This window comes from Diplotaxodon limnothrissa, linkage group LG17 (genome assembly GCF_057381915.1).
Source record: "Diplotaxodon limnothrissa isolate DT_005_m linkage group LG17, D_limnothrissa_male_GT1.1, whole genome shotgun sequence".
Classification (NCBI taxonomy): Eukaryota; Metazoa; Chordata; class Actinopteri; order Cichliformes; family Cichlidae; genus Diplotaxodon; species Diplotaxodon limnothrissa.
The window spans coordinates 39,413,509-39,435,973 of record NC_140612.1 but is presented as its reverse complement, the minus strand read 5'-3'; the positions used below and the strand labels follow the sequence as shown (position 1 = coordinate 39,435,973).

At 44.2% G+C, this 22,465-nt stretch overlaps 1 protein-coding gene across 1 annotated transcript in view; it reads right to left on the bottom strand.

The window, feature by feature from the left end:
- The window catches only part of syn3 (synapsin III), a 114,365-nt gene that overhangs the window by 26,569 nt on the left and 65,331 nt on the right, over positions 1–22,465 (bottom strand). The gene's annotated exons all lie outside the window — the stretch shown is intronic.

Sequence of the window (22,465 nt, the reverse complement as noted above, 5' to 3'; positions counted from 1 at the left end):
AGCACACCGTGTTAGGGTTAATTTACTTAAGAGGTGCTAGGACACAGAATTTTGTTACCACTGTAAACAGCCTCTTTGCTAAGTTAAGCTAACCTACAGGTTTTAGCTACATATTTAAAGTGGATAGACAGAAAATTACTAAAATATTAAACTGTTCATATCTGATGTTCAAAATAATGTCAACAGGTCCTTATCTGGTATCATTTCTTAGTAAAACTGTCCCTGTTTGTTACAATTACTTTTTACAACGAGGACTTTCAAAGTTAAAGTCCTAATTTGTATCTAAGACCTCCTAAAATTTGTTTCAAGTACTTGGAACAGCAGTCAGCCATTTTCCTCACTCAGACCATAAACCTTCAGAACAAATTTTACACATGCCCCCAAACCAAGAGTGACATAATCATGACACATGCAGTAGTTCCAGGATCCATCACTAGAGCAGACTTCAAAAAGTTGTCATAGCAACTTCCTGGACAAACATCCGCCCAAAACTGTGGCAGATGTCCATTGTGTTAAAGTGTGTACAGTAAAAGCCATTTAATGCAGTGTGGTAATTATTGTTGTGGAATTTAAACTCATCTGGCTTCCATTAGGGTCTGTCCTGGTGTATTTCCATGAGGGAGGCAGCTGTCTGGAAAACAATCCCGAGGATAGAAGTTTCCGGGGTGGATGCTTCCAAGCACTAAAGTGCTGATGGAGTAGTGATGGAAATGGCCGGTGGTGTCTTCTGGTGGTCAAGCCACCTGCTTTGTCATCATAGGCAAGTGTTTAAGGACAGGAAGAATGTTTGCTGTTGGGCTCTTTCTCAAGATAAAGGCCTTCAACTCCATGCAAAAGTTATGAAATGTTTAGAGCTGACAGAGTAGTCCTTTAGATAAAAAGGTATAGGAAACCACAAAAACTAAGAATTAATGCACTCATTTGTTTCAAATTACTTTACATTTACGAAACCAGTAAACCTGAATCTAAAAAGTTACTTTTACACTGAAAGGCAAAGAAGTTCATTTCTGTCCGTGAAAATCACGCTGGATATCTAAACTGATTTGAACTGGATCTATGAAAGGATGCCACATCATTTGATGGAAAAGAAAAGGATCAACCTACAGTGGGCTGAATTCAAAGACACCCCGGGAATTAGAAACGCGGGACACTAGTCCAATTTGCTAAAATGTCATTGCAGTAACTCAAAATAGTGAGCAGTAGTTTTTATTGCCCCCATGTGCTGGTGTGCATGTTTCTTGGGATGGGATGACAGATAGTGTCCTGAGAGATTTCCCCCCAGATCTGGAACAGGGAATCACCGGTAGATGGTTCTTATATCGCACTTTTGTACTCTAAATGAGCACTTGCCTCATACACCCATTTACACAAGCACTTTGTTTTATGCAAGTGCTTTCTAGCTAAAATCCACACACAATTATACTCCAATGGACGTATGAGAGCAACTGGGGGTTAGTATCTTGCTCAAGGATATTTGGCATCCAATTAGTAGCTGACCTGCTCTACCAACTGAGCTAAAGTCACCCCAAAGTATAACTTAGGTACAACCTGGCGGTGATGGATGGAGCAAAACATAATTTCTCAGAAACTTTTAGAAACTTATAAATGGTGAAAGGTATTTTAGAAAAGAAAAAGGGGAAAACCAAACAAAATCTAACTCTTGTTTGGAGTGTGTCCTTTAAAACCTCTTCTTTTGGATGGCTCAGTCTTTCTGTGGTTAGTCATGAACCATACCCTGCTGAGACCAGAGGGTGTGTGTTTTGTTGTTCATAGCTGTACAAACCAGAGCAGGAGGCAAGTCATCCTACATGACTGGAATCCCCCCCTAATCCAGACCGGAGACTCTACACAAACATTTATGCACAGCATGGAAACACAGTCACATTATGCAAGTATTTTTTCTAGCTGTTAAGATATTCACAAAGGTGTTTAGATAGCTTGCAATAACAGTGTTTTGATTAAACTGGCAGAGAGGATCTCTACCCGTTATCTTAGTCATCTCACAAACACTCAACCTTCTGGTGCGTTTGCTCATCTCGGATCTACCACGGTTGTTCATTACATTTGACGCAGGTTCATTTCAATACTTCTATCAGATTATGTAAGATTAGAAGGTTAGGGTATGATACACAAAATTATATTTCCTCACTGCATAGTTAAAATCTGACCTAAATGTGAATGTGTATTTAAAAACAACATTCAAGGAAGAATGATCATGTTATTGCTCACAGTTTTCATCATTTGTAGACATCGAGTTTGTGATAAACTGTTGCATGTAGATTAAAGGCGTTACAAAGGACAAAAGACTCTGTACTGAAAAGTTACCCAATAACTTTTTTTGTGGTTTGTGGCTAATGAAACGGATATTCAGCTTCCTTACAAAATTAAAAAACAAAACAAAAAAAAAACTGACTCCCCTCCGTGAATCGCTACCTTATCGTAGTGGAGGGGTTTGTGTGTCTCAGGGATCCCAGGGGCTATGGAGCTTTTGCCCCCTGGTAGGGTCTCCCATGGCAAGTTGGTCCTGGGTGAGGGACCAGACAACGAGCGATTCAGATGACCCTTATGAGAATATCACCGAGGGAACAGTTTACCCTGTCCGGGATAGGGTTACCGGGGCCCCGCCCTGGAGCCAGGCCCGGGGAGGTTGCCCAAGGGCGAGCGTCTGGTGGCCGGGCCTTAGTACATGGGGCTCGGCTAGGCACAGCCCGAAAAGGGGACATGGGCCCATCCTCCTGCAGGCAACCACCCGCAGGAGGCGCAGTAGAGGTCGGGTGCACTGTGTGCCGGGCAGCAGCCAGGAGCAGAGGCCCTGGCAGGCTACCAAGACTGGCTGGGAGGAGGCCCTGGGGCAGACCCAGGACATGCTGGAGAGATTATATCTCTGGGCTGGCCTGGGAACGCCTTGGTGTTCTCCCGGACAAGCTAGAGGAGGTGGCTGGGGAGAGGGAGGTCTGGGCCTCTGCTTAACCTGTTGCCCCCGCGACCCAAGCCCGGATAAGCGGAAGATGGATGGATGGACAAAAACTGTTTGGCGATTTCCCGGATTTTTTCTTTACTTTTCAAATCTGGAAACAAACAACAACAAAAAACCCACCAACAAAACATATCTGAATTCCTGGGCTAACTTACTGCTAAGCAAAAACTTTTGAGGGCAAAAAAGCTGAAAAGCTAAATGACATGAAACTAAATGGTGTGAGAGTGTTTGCCCTCTTCCTGATTTCCTATTTTTTTGCATGTTTGTCACAGTTAAATGTTTCAGATCATCGAACAAATTTAAATATTAGACAAAGATAACACAAGTAAACACAAAATGCAGTATCTAAATGAAAGTGTTTATTATTAAGGGGGAAAAAAAATCCAAACCTAGAAGGGCCCTGTGTGAAAAATTGATTGACCCCTAAACCTAATAACTGGTTGAGCCACCCTTCGCAGCAACAACTGCAATCAAGAGTTTTTTGATAACTGGCAGTGAGTCTTTTACATCACTATTCTTTGCAGAATTGTTGTAATTGAGACACATTGGAGGGTTTTTGAGCATGAACCGCCTTTTAAAGGTCACGCCACAGCACAGGGGTGGGCAACTCCAGGGCTCGAGGGTCGGTGTCCTGCAAGTTTTAGCTATTACCCTGGGTCAACACACCACAATCACATGATTAGTTCATTACCTCTGGAGAACTTCGCGACATGTTGAGGTCATTTAGCCATTTAAATCAGCTGTGTTGGCTCAAGGACACATCTAAAACCTGTAGGACACCAGCCCTCGATGCCTGGAGTTAACCACCCCTGCCACAGCATCTAGATCGGCCACTCCAAAGTCTTTATTTAGTTTTTCTTAAGCCATTGAGAGGTGGACCTGCCGGTGTGTGTTTTGGATCATTGTCCCGCTGCACAACCCAAGAGCTCTTGGAGTAATTTTGGTCGGTTGGTTGCTCCTGGGAAGCTTCACCACTGTTCCAAGTTTTCTTGATTTGTAGATAATGGTTCGGTGTGGTTCAATGGAGTCCCAAAGCCTTGGGCCTTAAGCCTTTCCAGACTGACAGATGCCAGTAACTTTGTTTCTCAGTGGTTTCTTTAGATCATGGTATGATATGGGCTCAACAGGGCTGCCAATAATCAGACCTGATTGTGTTTAGTGAAACTGAACTCAGCTTTCCAAAAAATGTGGTCAATCACAACTAATTTAGGATTTAAGAAGATGGGCAATTACTTTTTCACACAGGACCAGGAAGGTTTGGATTACTTTTCTCCCTTAAATCCCTGAAATTATCGTTTAAAAACTGCATTTTGTATTTACTCGGGTTATCTTTGTCTAATGTTAAAATTTGTTTGATGATCTGAAACATGCAAGTGTGACAAATATGCAAAAAAATAGGAAATCAGGAAGGGGGCAAACACTTTTCACACCACTGTAGTTGATTATCATCAAAAGTATTCTGGTTCAAATCCAAATTTGCACTTATTATTCCTGAACGCTTTCTATGACTGAAATGTATTTAGGAGACTTCAACAGCTTGATTGCTTTCAAATGTAGATCAATTCCAGCTCATTTATCAGCACTGCTGCAGTGTTTTGCAGAGTACCGCCCTTTCCCGCTGCTTGCACAGCTGGTATGAATACAGATTAGCTTTGCCACATCCAGCTGTTCCAAACCATCTTCCTCCTTGATCTTCTCCTTCTCTCCTCCCTGTGTACCATGTCTTAATTAAAAACAGTAGCAGTGCTGACATTTGGGCCGAGCCCTGGTATGCACGCTGCACATGGCTGCCTTCCCTCCTCCACTGTCCAAAGAGTTGCTTATTCCTCCTGTCAAACACCCCTAACTTTAACATTTAAATGTGTACAAATGGATCAGTTCTACACAAAAATGGACTTTTCAACGAGGGAATGATGGGAGAAGCTACCCATTGAGGCCAATAGCTGTTTTTATGTACCACGCTGTTAACATGGGAGTATATAGACCATAGACTTTACATAAAAAATGGACAAAGCCACCGTGAAATTACCCATTGGTTTTGGCTTCGCCATGTTGGTTTTTTATAGCCAGAAGTAGAAGTAGCAGAATGAGAGGGAGCTAAATTGTCAGCTAACGCTGGCAAGCTCGGTAAGCAGATTACATCTGGAAGCTGCACAGGTATTATCGACAGTCACATTAATAAAATCCCTGAGACAGAAGACTAATAAAAGCCTAGAACTTATTCAGTGAAACTGAACTATGATCTCAGATGGTTTGTGCCACAAAGTAAGTCATATTATTTGAAAATGAAAATGCTCCAACTGCACAAACACAGTGAACATGTCTAGTTCAGTTACTCCAGTTAGCTGAGGGGAGGTCTAGCAGACACCGACTGGCTACAGCTGCCTATGACAGGACACCTGTCAATCAAATCACACCATGCAGGCTTTCTCACTTTATTACTGATGTCCTAATAACCTCTACAGATGAATGGGATCACGTGAAGCTTGAATTTGTAATTCTCATAGAAATGACAACTAATAAAAGGGTCGTGAGCCTGCCTATGCATAGGCCCCAGATTTGTCTCTCGGGTCTAGACCGGAGTTGTCGGGGGTGAAGTAAATTGAATACATTTATGTTTGACAAGTTTAAGTTCCCACTCTGCCTTTTGCTCCGTTTGAATAAACACTTGATCCCAGCATTGAGGGATTTAATTCATGCCTTGGCGAGCTGTAATTTTCTTCACAAAGTTGCACGAAACTGTAGCAAACCATGAAGTTAAAGCCCAGTGTAAACACGGTTAAAGAAACACTCGATGCAGACTCTTGACATCTGCTTTACGTCCCAAATATCATAAACGAAACTGCATATTTAAAACATCCAGCTCTCCTTTGTTTTAATGTATTTTCTGTGGGAACAGGAAATTGGAGCGGGATATAGTGCAGGAAGGAATTATTCAAAGAGAGACTGCAAGGACGTTTTCTTGGAAAAATCACGTGGTCCGAGATGAGTAGAGGCAGCTGAGCGGCTTTCACGGACAGTACCAACTGCCAGCAGTGTGTCACTGTGACCTTTGAACTCTCGAAGTGTGCGGAGACACGGGCAGGGGAAAATACATTTGACGTCACAAGAGAACATTTTGTATTTGTGCGCTGTCGCGTTACTCACAGGTGCAGGTTTGGATCGGCGATTGTTTTTGCTAGCATCACTGAGCTGAAAGGTTTGACTGAATGATTCCATTCACTCCATGCATCATAACGCACCGAGGCCAAATCTGCACACAGCCACTTCATTTCTGCTCCATCTTTTCCGAGACCTAATACTGCCGGAGCCCCTGGAAACTGGGAAAGAAGCATCGCTTTTCCTTTAGAGTGAAAGGAATGTGGCACAGTGTTGATGGCTTTTGCAGGACTGGCTCACCCAGGACCCGTCTGTCCTTTTTCTTCAGGAGCAAGAATGTAGGTTAGTGAATTGATTATCGCTAATAAGGCCTGTCCAGGTCCCTATTAAAGCACAACCGCAGAGGAGCTGGACCTAAATAGCTGCACTCAAGTGGAGTCTGGACATGTACTTAACACTGAGTTTCAAACAAATCTCTGTTTATTTAAAATGAATAGACTGGACTGCAGTAGTGGCTGTGTCCTGTTATTAAAATATATTGGCTAACCATCTGTAATGTCAACCACGTGTGAGATCGCTCAGATATTACAAGGAACTCATTGAGAGCAGTTTTTGTCAGTCAGTGTTTTCAAAGATGGGACCAACAGGCATTTAAAGAGTTTTGGCCAAGCCTACGCTCTTTGTGCTAGAGGTACACCTTCTGTCTGATGTAAATGTTGCCATCAGTGAGTGTAAGCGCGGCTCTATGTGTGTGTTCACATACCAGCCAATTTGCTGTGGTGACTATACTACAAACCAGCAACACATACTTATTCCAAATGGACTAGAAAGTAGTCAGCTTAAGCCTTGCAACATCATTGTGGATGTGATGGCGCTACAGCACTATTTTAAAATATTTATCATTTCTGTTAAGCAACTATTAGTTTGTGGCAAAAAGCAATCTTCAATTCTGAAAATGTAGCCAGTACAGAAGTGCCCGTACAGCATTTCCTTTACTGTCCACACGAGGCCGGCTCTAAAAGCAAGCTCATCCCTTTTTATATCGTGGTACAAGGTGGACCAGGACGAGCATTGACAGAGCCCTACAAAATGACCTCCAGCAGGCCACTGGTGTGAATGTGTCCGACCAAACAATCGTCCTCTGGTTGGGCCTGTGCTCACTGCCCAGCACCATAGCATAGAGCACCAGAATTGGCAGCACTGTGCTTTTCACAAATGAAAGCAGGTTCACGCTGAGCACATGTGACAGATGTGAAAGGGTCTAGAGCAGCTGTGGACGATCTTATGCTGCCTGTAACGTCGTCAGGACTGGTTTAGTGGTCAGTGATGGTCTGGAGAGCATATCGATGGAGGAACACAAGGGTGAATGACAATGCCCGGTTTCATGTGGTGATAGTATGTACGCAGCTCCTGGAGGATGAAGGAGTCGATACCAATGTCTGACTCCCGCATGCACCAAACCTAAATCCAATAGTACACCTCAGAAACATCATGGTTCAGTCTAACGCTGCCAGGTTTTACCTCAGACTGGCCAGGAGCTCAGTGATGCCCTGGTCCAGATCAGGGAGGAGAGCTTAGGAGACCTTTTTGAGTTTCATTTTTTCACTTTTTGAATTAAGCTCTCTGTAGATAGATCATTTTCATTCCAGTGAAATGATGTGTCATCCTTTGGTGCCTAATACATTACTCAGTCCAAAATAAATATCCAGCATTCTTTTGTCCCATTGAGATGTGACAGTTTTTCAAACTAATGCTTTAACTTGTTTAAGCAGTGTATATATTACAATGTGCCAGAGAACATTAAAAGCTGAAGCTTCAGATGATTTTCTGCTGCTTAATTATGCTAATGACAAATTCACTCACACGTTGATTTGGCCTCTTGTTATGCGACAACATTTAGGAGAGACAGGAGGCCTGAATTAGTAAGAAACGGATACATTTGAGTTACAGACCAGGTAAGACTAAACAGAGCAGATTCAGGGTAACATGACCTCCTGATACTGCTTGAAAAAAGCAGCAATCCACAGCAATGATAAACTGTTGAATTTTCCACTTCCCACCAAGTCCATGAAATTAAACTGTTCTATAAATATTATCTCGTCCACAAGGTTACATGATTCTTAAAACAGTAACTCATCAACTGTCTCAGTTTCCTGTTCTGTTAAACATTATGGAAAATTTCAAACGCCTGAATTACATACAGTATGCTTAGACAGATGGAAAAAAGTGGCAGGGGAATCCTGATACTGTGATGTCATGTTTCTAAGTTTAACCCTGCCTGAGCACCCTCCGCCCTCCCAGTGTGTGATGTCAGCATCCTGCGAACCCCATAGACACCCTTAACCTCTGACCTGACGATGAGTCACTTGACCATCTTCCCTAAATTAACTTTCCCTCTCCCCCTCCCACATGCACCTTCCCACTGTTGTTCGTGTTTCTGGGAAAAGCTGTTTTTTTTGGTTGTTGTTTTTTTACAGTTTCTGATCAGAAGAAACCATTTACCAGATGAACTCTGTTTGAAGCAGTTAATAAAGAACACCGTGATACTTGCTAAAGAATGCCACACTTGTGTAAAGGAAAGCAACATGACTAAACACACGTACCTGTTTGGGCTTCTTACTCAAATAAGTAAATGATTCTCAGAAATGCAGGTTATTTTTGTCTGCTCTCCCAGAAATCAACTGAAATTAAAACAGGTGACCAATAATGTAAATACTGGTTTCCTTGGGTGTTTCTTCTTAAATTTTTACTAGTGACCAGGAGAGTGGTGCACTTTATTCAGCTCAGATATGTTGACTACAAGCTTAACCTTATCACGAAGGTTCCTGTTGCTAGTCAGCTACGTGTCAGTAGCTGGCAATGGGGCATTTGGATCTTACTAACAGTTTTGAGCTAACTAATGAGCACTAAGGAGAGCAGAATGCAGACCAAATTTTCTATAATCTGAAAAATAACTTGGAAACCCCCCCTAACTATCACTTCAAGGTAATAGTGTTATACTTGTAGTAGTGCTGTCAATGTTAAGTCGTTAATTACTGCGTTAGCTAAACGCATTAACGTAGTCAAATCAAATCAAATCAAATCAAATCACTTTTTATTGTCACATCACATGTGCAGGCACACTGGCACAGCACATGCGAGTGAAATTCTTGTGTGCGAGCCCCACAAGCAACAGAGATGTGCAAACACAACAACACAAACGAGTCATCACGATTAACGCGATTAAAGCGCACTCAACCCGTGTGGAGCGCAGAATGGACAAACTTCGGACAAACTGCCCAAAATGCGTTGACAGAGACATTCCAGCGACTTTGAGACAGTGTACGCTCCAGATTAGTACATTTTTAATTGCATTAGTAGTGATGACGGCGTTAACACGTCTGAGCTGCATTAACGCCTAATAACCCCTCACACGAACTAATCTGCGTTAAGTCAACTGACAATTTTGACGCGTTAATATGTTAATGTTGACAGCACTAATTTATAGACTACTTGGGGACAGCAATCATGCTAACATTGTCATGGTCCGGGTGTGTTCCAGTGTGTCTCCCTCCGAGCCGGCATCTCCACCCCTGGGAGGGGCCTCAGTGTTCTGCTGATTGCTCACACCTGTGGGTAATTTAGACGGGGACTCATACGGCCAGCGCACTCAACCTCTCTTCGCCAGATTCTCAGCTAACCCTAGTTAGTGCAGGCCACCACCGTGATTTTGCACTCGCTTTGTGAATTACCTTGTCTCATCGTGTGGTTCTCTCATAGCCACACCAAGCTGCCAAACACTAATCTCTGCCGAAGAGCTCCAACCCGGACGCTGGACCACCTGACAGTCCCACAGGTTGTTCACCCGAACCACCTGCCTGCCTCCCTGCCTCCACGCCAGGAATCTCGGACCACACACCCGGACCACTCACCCCTCCACGTCACCACCGACCACCCGCGGCAAGTACGCAGTACGAAGGAAGATTCAGAACGAACAGCTTATCCATATTTCTCCTGAACCATACCTGAACGTCTGTACTCTTTTTACAGTAACTCTGACCCTTTCCCTGGACCCAGTGTGACTCTCCCTCCAGCCCAATCCCCGGAACTGCTGTTTCCACTGACCAAGACCAGGGCCCGTATCCCTAAAGATTCTGAGAATCCTCTCAGAGAGCTCCTAACTTAACCTAAAAATTCCTTGCCAGGAGTTTTAGCTTAGAAGTGATTCCAGAACATTTTCAGTGAACTCTGAGCAAGGAATGGATGGAAAATCCTATCTTAGTGAGGAGGTGTGGTTGACCCCGTTGCTAGGTATGAGTCATCATTTCAAAAGCCGTGATTGGTTGATCCTACAAGTTTGATGGAAATGAGCTTTTGGTGATAATGAGCAAAGGATGTACCCTCAAATCAATAAACATATTATATACTCTAATCTTATGCTGACTGTAATTGTAAATAATATTTCACATTCAAGAAAATATCTGGAAAATGAATAGTAAGCTGTAGGGGTTATAGCCATTAGAATCTAAAATATGTGAAAACTTAAACTCATTACACCCTGTTCAAATAATGATTCGTGTCTTATTTGCTCATATTAATATCCTAGCTGACATATTTTGTACTTTCACTCCCATATGGACCCCGTTGAAAACAAGATGGCCTATCTCAAGAGGCTGTCCTTAATGAAGTAGAAATCACAACGTTACAAGTCCAGTGTGGTCTTAACGAGGGTAACACGGCTCAGCTTTTAGCAATGTCTGTGATTGCAGACCCAAGTCATCACTGCTGCATTGTTGCATTTTCCCGGTTGCCAAATACCTCGGGGTCGTGATTACTTTCGTCTCCGGTGTAATAGCGTTGTGGCGTCGAGTTGGTGAAGTAATTGCATCTCTAAGGAGATCCACCACAAACATGATTCCTGCACGATCCAGTCTGTAGCATCTCAATAATTCCCTGTCATCCAGTGTTTGCAGGACATCTCTCCTGCCTCTTCTGTTGGCCATTTTGTGCAGCTGCTTAGGGGAACTCCTAAGCCACTAAAAGTCCTCTTCCCTGCTCTTAGCAGATCTCGCCTTAGGAGCCCTTTTAAGCGCTAGGAATCTTGAGGAATAGCTTTTATATTAACTGGGATTGTCATGTCACTTTTAGGGGAAATTCTAAGAAAACGTCATGACTCTGAGAATTTTCTTAGAATTTGGCCGCTAGGAGCCACTTTTTGCACAAAGATTCTTTAGGGATACGGGCCCAGATTGCTTACTTAGCCCAGGCTGCTTAAGACCCCTTTGATTCAGTTGTGGCATTTCGCACTTGTTAACCTCACTTTCCAGTTTATGAACACTTACTGAGTAAATAAACGTCGTCTCTAAAACTACTTACGTGCTTGTTCGGCGTCCAGCATTTGAGTCCTTTCACTTTTGAGGCGGCCTCGGCCGTGACAAACACTTACACTTACACCTGGGTCATCTAAACGACATCGATCGAAATGACATCGTACTTTAAAACAGATCACGCCATTTTATTAAACTTCCTTAAAATACATTTGCAGAGTAAAGTCAAGGACGTTTTTGCTCATAGGAAATGTTAATATGAATGTTACTCTATTGCAGTCAAAACACAGAATTTAAGATAAAATTATACAAAAGTGGAAAACTTTTTCTTGTTGTAGGACGTTGCTAGGAGTTGCTGGGCCATGAAAACTTATGCTACGAAGTTTTCAGTGCAACGTTTTCGTGCTGATTTTAATCACAGAGGACGTTTGGAACTCTGCAGTTGCTGAGTTAGCAAAGAGTTGGTGGGTACGCTTTACCACACAGAGACGCCGCTCTGTAAGATTTTGTGGTTGAGTTTCTAAACTGTGTAGTTCTTTCAGTGATGGCGTCCTACCATGCTTAAATTCACTGAGCACTGTTTTGGGGTGGCTGTGGCTCAGGACAAAGACCTGTACCTGCTGCTCAGTTCATCAACACCAAAGCAGCTTAAACTGATTAACAACGCCTCCAAAACTTAACTGACCAGATCAATATCCTGAAAGTTTAACTGAGTTGATGATAAACTCTGATTAAAGTGTTCCTTTCATTTTTTTGAGGAGTGTAATAACATTATGAGCCACTAAAAAAATGATGTTAACCATGTACTGAGCAGCATAGTTTATGTTGTTATTATGTATCATCTTTTAAAAGCCTGATAATCTATTTTCATGTTTTCTTAAAAATATATACATATATATTTGTCTCCCGGAGGCCTTGTCATATAGTAAGATTTGCCAGTTAAGTCAAATTTAAAAAAAATCTTAACATTTTTTTAAATGTACATAACAGATTTTTGGGTTTTTTGGGTTTTTCTTCTCCTGTTCTCAGCACTGAATCCGGCTTCGGCATTCTCTCAACCTTAAGGAATTTGTCAAAGCTATTTCCATGCTGTCATATGCGCATGTTTATGGTTAGGCCTGGTGTCTCATTGTCTCATGCCGTAATACAACATAGTCATTTTGTGGGGTTTCCTGACCGCACACACACCAAATATATACAGTACAGTACAGCAGGGGAGCCTGCGTCTGAGCAGCGAGTGCTGCGGTTGCATTTGGCCTGCCTGAGTAGGAAGTTACTGACCGTTCATCATATTTTATTGTAGGGGGAGTCCCATTGTGAGCAGGATCATGGGTCAGGGCCATGTTTGTGTTTCTTCTTCTGATGTCTTAACTACACATCAAATGACAGACATGCTGGAGTTGGTAACCAGTGAGCATCTGCTCAAATATTCAGTGAAGATAACATGCTGAGTAGCTCAACATCAGGCCGTCATGTCATTTTGTAAAATTCAGCTGCAACAGTGGGGAGGTGAACAGCCACCAATATCAAACTTGTACAGACTGGTTTCAGATAGCAAGCCCTGAGCTCATTTCCAACTATTCAAACTCTATTGTTCAGATAAAAGCAACAGTGATAGCTAAGGTTATCTAGTAACGTCATTCCATACCAGAGAAACAATGACATCACTTGTGTCCTTACAGCCATTTATTGGTTGCTCTACTTTCCTAGACACAGAGACAGAATAACTGGCTTGCACTTCCTTTATTTGGAACAATATCAGGCAAGCAAGGTCACAGTCTAAGTCCACTACTCCTTTATGTTCAGCAAAGAGGCCTGCATTCGATTTCTTTCATTTTCAGGAGTGCTAAATGATAAAAAAGGGCAGATCACCAACCTGCATTTTGCCTTTTTAAAAACAAACAAACAAACAGTTTATTAATGCAGATAAAGACTAACAGCTAAATATTTATTACGTTGCTTCATTTTTGTTTGCCAGCTCTACAGCACAAAGTGTTTTAGCATCTTTCAGCATCTTTCAGGTTTTACTGTGGGGAAGGGGGTAAAAGTTGATAAAGTGTAATATCCCAGTGTTTTGTGTTGTGATATTGTATCCACACGGGGAGCCAAAATGTCAATATTTTATTAAATAAATATAAATATTCTGGTAATACTACTAATACTAAGATTATCAGAAGATTGCATGTAATTGCCAACTTGACCCCACTGACCCCACTCAATCACAGACAGGGAAAGACCGCAGACTGACTCCATCTTATGGCAACATTTAGGGCAGGTTTTAGTGACAGTGTTGTTATGCTGAGGTGAGATGTCTTTATCTTACTGGATAAGACAGCGACAGCTGCCAATGTTACATTTGAGGACATAATTTGCAGTTTAAAAAATGTGGTAAATCATAATATGTGTTATTGTACTATTCCCCATATTGCAAAATGTTCCAATAATATCATATTGTGAGTGAAGTATTGTGATAAAGTTGTATTGTGGTGTGTTTGGTGACTCCTATGTCTACAGTACTGCCCTGTTTTAGCTTTTGTGTGTTGGTGTCACCAGCCCATCGCAACACTGCTGTACGTTAATTAACAAATTAAGGTGTTAATTAACAAAGTTAGCAGGTCACTTTTTAGAAGTGATGGACCCTGAGAAGTGGATGCAAGGAACGTCTTTCTTTTCCACCCCAAGGTAGCAGGGAAAAAAAATCTCAGTACTGAGAGTGCCATCCACCTTCAAGCCATGATCTTGGAGCAGAATGAACTGTGATGGATCAAATGCATCATTAGAGCAACAACACTCTAATGTTGTGGCTACACTGAACACCTGAATCTAGCATGTGCATTGAACTTGCTAGTACCAGCTAGCACAGATTTCAGCATTGTACTGCCTGCATACTACATCCAAACCTTTGGTCAATGGAAAATTAGGACTCAAATGTGAGAAGTTCATCAAAGAGTGTTATGGAAGAGCGTACTCTGCTGTGTTAATATGCCCTGAGAAAAAAAGAAAGCTTTGAAAATGTGTCTCTCTCCAGACTGACAGACAAGACAGATCCAGGAAATCGTGGATTTTTCTCCTTGGCACATAATGAAAGCCGTGTTGCTCACGAGACAGCCCAGTTACTAATCTTTGTATGTGGGATAACAAAAGAGTTAAAGATTACAGAGGAACTGGCAGCAACGCGCTCAGTCAAAGGTACAGGAAGTTCACAGACGTAACTGCATGCCTAGTTAGGCTGGGGACAAAACAGGAATGCTGATTAAATAGTGACAAAATATCACCACTTTGACTATGCCTGTTTCATTCATATCATCACTTTTTTTTTTCTTTTTTTTTAAATGACATCAGAAACAGCAGTATGCGACATTACGTGATGGCAGAGCTTCAGTTCATCCTTTGTCATTTTTTTTTTTTTTTTTTTTTTTTTTTTTTAATAAATAGGACAGGGGGAATGAATGAGAGAAAGAGGGGGAGAGAAAGAAAGAAAACCAAAGGGGAGAAGAGACGGTGAGAAGGGGGGGGAAGAGAGAGAGAAAGAAAAAAAAAAAAAAAAAGAACTCCTGGGTCACCTGTATGGAGAAAAAAAAACAAACAAACAAAAAAAACAAACAGAGGAGACAGCAAACAACAAAGAGCAACATAATAATAGAGAAAACAAAGCACCATCACAATAAACTAGCTAGCCATAGATATCAATATTTACTAAATAATAAACGATATTGTGCAGCACGCAAGATAGACAGCGCACAGTGTGCTTTGAGGTAGCAGCCAAGAAAGCTTTAGTCCGCGTCTGTGAATACCCATGTGTGCATACCTGTGTGGATCAGCATGCTTGCATTCCAAAGGTTTCTCCATGTAATGATCTGCTAGGGAGTGTGGGGGGGCCACAGCCCCGTCCTCCAGGGTGTGAAGCGGGTATGGAGGAGATCAAAACTCCAGACATCCAGAGGCCCCCAGAACACAAGAGACCATGGAAGACCAACAGAGGGGCAGCCGCGCCACTGTTCCAGTAAGAGCTGAGGAGAGTCCCAGATGAGGGCTCGCCCAGCAGCCGCGGAGCAGAAGTCAGGGGGAGTTGCAGTGACGCGCCCGTGAGCTCCGCCGGCCCCCAGCTGCGCCTGAGTGACCGAGCCCCAGGCCGAGAGGCCGGGGGCACCCCACCTCCAAAGGGGCCCGAGCGAGCCCCAGGCCCCAGGCCCCGACAAGCGGCCGCCAAGGAGTGAGCCGGTGTGTACCCGGACGCCCACCCCCAGACACAAAGAACCACCAACACACCGACACCTGAGGGAGTCCGCCACCGGCAGGGGAAGTGGTGGTGGGTGGAGTTAGGCCTCCAAACCTTGGAGGGCCTGAGGTGTCCCCAGAGAGGTGGCGTCTGATACCCAACCTGACATATAGACACAGACATACAGGCACACACAGACACAAACATCCATTCCCACCCTCATGCTCTCATATGCACTCACTCCACACTCAACCAACGTGGAGACAGACATAAAGAGACGCTGTACACACGATCACACTCCCCAAGCGTACTCTACAAACCGGGTCTAGGTACCCTTGCCCCTGGAGGGGGGAATTGCACCCAGACCCAGGTGGTGTTACCCTTTTCCCTGCGGTGGGGAGAGGCAGACCACCCCGACTCCGCAGCAGCAGGGAGGCCCCACACCCCAGACCGCAGTCGGACGGCCAACTCCTCCTACTAGCCCTCCCGCTCCAGCAGGCCGCAGAGAATGGGGGTGGGAGAAGACTCCAAACCTCCCTCCACCCGCTCATTGTAGTGTTGATGCATATGTGTTCTAAGGTGCAATTAAAACCCAGGAGGGCATGGAGCTACCTGCCATGGAGCAGCAGGTAAGCGCATAGTCCCTCCTGCTAGCCCTCAATGACTAAGTGTATTTAAAATTGAGAGGTGGGCAACGACGTCAGGGGTGAGGTATACACCCTGATGGTAAATTGGACTCCGTGATTGTGCCCACCCCCAAGGTCCTATATGTATGTGTAATGAGAGTGTGAATAATGTGAATGTCTAAGTTGTGGGATAAAATTGAGGTAGAGGCAGCCAGAAGGGGACAGGGGGGGGTAGCCTCCTCTGCACCCTGGTGACATACCCCCACTCCAAGGCCCTGCATGTGTGGGTGGTTGTGGAGGAGCGGGAAGAGGGAGGCAGCTGGAGATGGGGAGGGAAGGAAGGGAGGGGCAGGTAACCCCTCCCTGGGGCCAGCTCCCCCGCTGACCCCAGTAGGCACTCCCACCCTCCGCGACCCGCCAGGGAAGGGGGGCCCAGGCCCATCAGACCGGGGCCCAGTGCAGTAGCGCCCTCCGGCTCCACAGAGCCCTGGACAGTCCACCCAACCCCACCACAGAGAAAACTGCACCCACCCCACCATCCACACATCTTCCAGACTACATAAGACGGTAAACGCCCAGGCTGAGATCTTCCTCCACCTCTCCTGTATCTCCCCCTCCCGCAGAGAGTTCCTGAAGAGAAGAAAGCTCCTGCAAGATGTGACCATCCCCCCCACCAGATGAAGAGCCCCCCAGGCGGCTCGACGCACCGGCGGCACCCTGCTCCAGGGCCGGGCCCCCATGCACCCACCCGCCCACAACCCCGGCAACACACCAACCAGGACCCAAGCCCCCGAGGCCCGGCCCGGGCCCCAGCCCAGAGACGGAGCGCCCCCAGAACCTCACGCCCATCCCGGACCCACCCAGGGGCAGCCAGGTTGCCAGGTCAGTAACCCACGTCCGTCAGCACAGACCCTCCCCTAGCCCCGCTGCACGCAGCCGCGAGGAAACAGTCACCTGAGAGCCAACAGAGCCCCCAACCGGACGTGACCGCTACCCCGGGTTGAGCCCCCCAAGGAAGATGCCTCCGGGGAACCCCCCGACGCCCTAAGCCTGTCCCTACCCCCTCACCAATCACAACAGTGAAGGCGGGACCAAACTATGACCCCCCCACTCCCACTAGGTGATGGAGCTGATAAAAGGGGCCCAGAGCAATTGATCTAATGTGGTGGCAGAGGCTGTGTCAAGACTAATGTAATCTAATAGATAATTTCTATATTGGTTAGAATTAAGATTATTTTTATTTTTCCAGTTCATGAGGACTGTTTTCTTGGCTATGCATAGGGCAGTGAAGATCATATGGGCTATTCATATCATCACTTAAGTGTAACATCCATCCTCATCAGTAGCAGTTTCTAAAAAGATCGAATTAGAATTCAGCAGAATTGAGTTTAGCTTCTTCATGGAACTCTCTCAGTTTACAACAGTCCCAGTTTACCATGTGGCCCCTTGAGAAAAGTAACCACTGACCCCTGAGCTGGAGGTTGCTTAGTAACTTAAACCTGTAGTTGTTAACACACTCCTGTTACACAGTTTTGCAACAGTGTAGCAACTCTTAAACCTGAAAACACCACAGAATACAGAAGAAAAGCTCACCAAACTTGCTCTGCCTGTGAATCAGACAGCTCCACATCAAACGCGCACTGCAGGTGTAACCACTATAAATATGCATTCCATACAATCCGTGGCACATCTGACCCAGGAGCAGTCATCAAAGGCTTACATGTTTGGTGAACCTGAAGCATAACCCTGTACAGAACTAAGCAAATCAATCCTCGAAATTTTTAGTACAGAAAACAGAAACTGTGAGATAGGAGGAATAACGTGCATCTGGCCTCAAACTGGCAACCTTTGGATGACTTTTCCTTTATGCCTACAAGCCAAACAATACTTTTACTTTATAGTGTCAATGCTGACTTGAAAATAGAAACATTAAATGCCTGTGATAAAGCATCTGCTTGTACCAACTGCACTGGTTTGGGTAAACTGTGTGAAATAACTTCCAGTCCCTTCCTAATAACCACACTCCACCTGCGGTTCAGTTTACCACCCAGTGGAGTTTCACTGGACAACAGGTGTTTCCTTTGTGTCCACGCAGCCACCCAGCGAGTTGGAGAAAGATCCTTCGCCAAACCGCAAGATCCCAAATCCTCCTGCGAAATACGGCCAGTGCGCCTGCCGTGTCACAACTTTCACTGCCGGTCCTCCTTACAGTGTCGAGCTGCAGAGCAGAGATCATCCTGTGTGTCCCATTTAAGTGGAATGGCATGTAAGCCGAACACCAGGGCCGGGTGAGTGAGGGCTGGATACTGTCCCTCGGCGACCGTCTCTCCCAGCGGTGCTATCTTTTCAAGTTCCAACTCTTCCTGTGCCTCTCTAGAGGCCTGTCAGTCGGATGAAAGGTATTTCCTCTGAGTCACCACTATGTTCTCTTTTGTCAACCATGGCTTAAAGACCTCCGGTATACAAAGCTGTTGTCTGCTCCCCCGGCGAACGGCCAGCCTCACAACAAACCTTTTTCTATAATTGGACTTTTTCAGATGAAATGCACTATGCTCTGCATTATTCTTACAGGATGCTGGCCTACTTTTAGCAGCATGATTTCCAGAGGGTGTTGAGGGTTTTTTTTCCCTTCAGTTGCATGGATCAAGTCACAGTGACAGACTGTGAGAGACACACATAACCAGAATATTCTGGAGGCCATCGTCTGTTTTATCTTGTCCCATTTCTGACAGTAAAGTTAAAGTAGAACACGATGCTTGCATAGCATGGGCCTATCATTTTTAATAGTGCACCTACAATCTTCAAACATAAACTTATTGTTGAACTCGAGCATCCCCACCGCATCTGTCTTACTCTCTCGACTATCCAGCGAGAGCGTCTCAAGCCAAAAAGACACATTGAACCCACACACATATGGTGAACAGCTCTCTCTATTCAGCTGCTCACTCCAAAAAGGAAAATTTACCTTCACATGCTCTGCGCTACACATAATAAATCACTTTTTTGATGCTTGCTACATTCCGAGAAATATTTTGCAGTGAAGTGTTGCGCTTTTCATTTTCGAGCCGCCTTCCGTCGGCCACCCTCGTAAACATTCACTCTGCAACTTCCTACATTTTCAAGAATTCCTGTTGACAGAAACCAAAGGACAAAGTTTGCATGTTGCTTTCTGCCCAGATTAGAGTGAGAGAAACAGACCCAAAAGGAAGAGGAGGGCGGGGCTCATTCAAGTTCATTTATAGCTTCTTATCATACGTACATCTGCAGACGACTCTGCAAGGACAAAACAAAGAAGGGACAATCAATCCCAGAATGACGTCACGGTGCCCGACAGGAGTCCAAAGTCATTGTATGGGCTCAGTGAGCACTGTGTGCCACGACTTAAATGGTCATGACAATGTGCGAGTGTGTTCACCGCACACCACCGCCAACCGGTCACTGCAGATGGCCCCGCCCCGCCCCTCCCTGAGCCTGGCTCTGCTGGATGTTTCTTTCTGTTAAAAGGAGTTTTTCCTTCCCACTGTCACCATGTAAGTGCTCATGAGGGAGTTCTTGATGGATGGGGTTTTCTCTGTATTATTTACAATATAAAGCACTTTTAGGTGACTCCTGTTGTGATTTAGCACTACATAAATAAAACTGAATTTAATTCAGTTGAATAGACTCTCACAGTTCTGTATTTCATATTAAATTCGATGACTTGTATATTTTTATTCTTTCATTGAGTGTAAAGAGACAATAGCACTTAGTATATTTTTATCTGTAAAGCCCTACTGAAAAAGCTCCCTTCTTATTGGTGGAAATTTTCAACAGTTGCAAACACCTGTTGTGATTTGTGCTCTTCTAGTCCAGATGCCATAATTTCAAGCACTTAGGACACAGGTGTCGAACTCCAGGCCTTGAGGGCCGGTGTCCTGTAGGTTTTAGGTGTGTCCTTGATCCAACACAGCTGATTTAAATGGCTAAATGACCTCCTCAACATGTCTTGAATTCTAGAGAAGCCTGGTAATGAATGACTCATTTAGTTCAGGTGTGTTGACCCAGGTTGAAATCTAAAACCTGCAGGACACCGGCCCTTGAGGCCTGGAGTTCCTGACTTAGGACTACCATTTCCTGGATGACAGAGAACCTACAAACTCGAGGGACTTGAGAAGAAGAAAAAGAAAGAAAAGAAAATGGTCAGTCCTCAGCCTCTCATAGTATGGCACAACTGGCTCTGAGCTGACAATCACTTCTGACAACTTTAAGGACAATTTATATTTTAAAGCAGTCTATGCCAATAATCACCATATTAGGTTTGTGCATTCTTTGGCCCTGATTCATGTTGTTATCTTATACAATATGTTAGAAATGCAGAGCTGTTCCACTGCTATGAAGTCATATGTCATTTGGCCCAAGTGAATCACTCCTTTCTGCAGCCGGCCTTAACTTCCTGCTAGTCTGGACCTTCCCGTTTTCATCGCCAAAGCCACAAATGACACATGCAGATTCACTGCTTCAGTAGGGGATGCCAATAAATTTGGCTTGGATTTGAGGTCGGAGACTGAACTAACAGTACTAACAGCATGGGCATTTTCTGTGCTTGAATACAATTACGCAGCTGACGTGTTTTCAATAATGTGTGCTGGAAATGTAGCTGCTGTTGACCATCGGATGAGGCTGTACCTCTGATAACACACTGTGAAAATGAATTTCCGCAGATGGTTAATGTCCTGCTGGCTGAAATGCGTTGACGCGTTACACCTGAATGTACCGCTGAACAAACACTGACTTCTTTTGATGAGTTCTTGATGCGAGTCATGGGTGAGGGATAAAACAGAAAGTCCTGAGGTGCCTGTGCAGTATTTCAGCCTGTTAGTATTTCTGAGTGTGACACATTAACAAAAGCATCCATTAAGTGGCCTTTAAATGACTGAATTTTCTCAAAGTTGGCATATGCTTTTCCAAGAACAAGCAATCTCTCTGCAGTAAAATCAATGGATGCTGCCAACAACTTCTCAACTTTTTGATCTACATGATGTCAAAAAGATGGGATGTCCTTAATGTAGCAGTTACACAAGGCCCGCCCCCACTGGCTGTTCAAACCTTCAGTTTGCCAGGGGCAGGCAATCAGAAGTAAGCTGGCTTAAAGAGGTGCTAAAACAGCATTTAAAGAGTTTAGAGTTGTGCAAATTTACTCTAACAGAATCCAAGAAACAAGCATAATGGGACCACATGTACAAGGCAAACAGTCAGCTTTAAATTTTATGATTAAAAGTTTAAAACTGAAATTTCACATGCTTATCAGTACCCTGCTAATTACAAAATTAAGCCTTGGTGTGCCTGCGATGTCTCTTTAAAGCATGATAACCATTAATGAAGGCCCATCTAGGGTCAGAGTTCCCCGACATGATTATTTGTGCCGCGCTTATGTAACCACGAGCAGCGTGAACACTTAACATAGCTCGCTCAGTCTCTCAGCAGATAAGCCCCGGTGGCGACAGAGCAGCGGATCTGTGAAGCAGTCAGGAGGGAGAGGAAAGAGGCTTTAACTGGCTAATATAACTGAATGTGCCTAACAGGTGGCTTGAGTAAAGCCTTTGCAAAACAAAGTGAAGCTATCCACAGGTCCACATGAATCTTCAAGCACAGTGATGATCAACCTTAAAGAGGGAGAGAAAAAAGAAGAGAGTGGCTTTCTCTGCCCTCACATGTTGATTTTACTGTGCAGAGATGAAGAGTCATCTGGTTGCCTCGGATTGCTGCTGCAGACTGTGTTTGCTATTACTCAGCATTAGTAATTAAAGGGGGCGTCAGAGGGTGGGCAGGATGACTAAGTGAGGCTCCTCGGTGAGAAATGAGCAAAAAGGAAACAAAAGAATAAAGGAGACATTGTTCATTATTTAGTTATTCTTCTTGCAGTCAGAAGGGGGTGAGGAGAGGGGGAGATAAAGTATTTCTGGAATTAATCTAGTGAATGAGATTTGATAAACAACTCTTTAAATTCATTAGTTGCTCATTTCTACTTAGAAACTGTGTTAATTGTTTGTTTTTTTATGTACCAGTATGACATGTGAGTTCATACTGGCTATCTACATGTCTTTCATTAGTTATTACATAACTAAATCCTGTTTGTAATGAACATGACGCTAGACGACATTTTTACTAGTTGAGCTTCACTTATCTCACCCCACTTTCCCTTCTGTGATCAACATCAAACAGTTGCACGCATATTTTTTTAGCTAACATCTCATTCTCT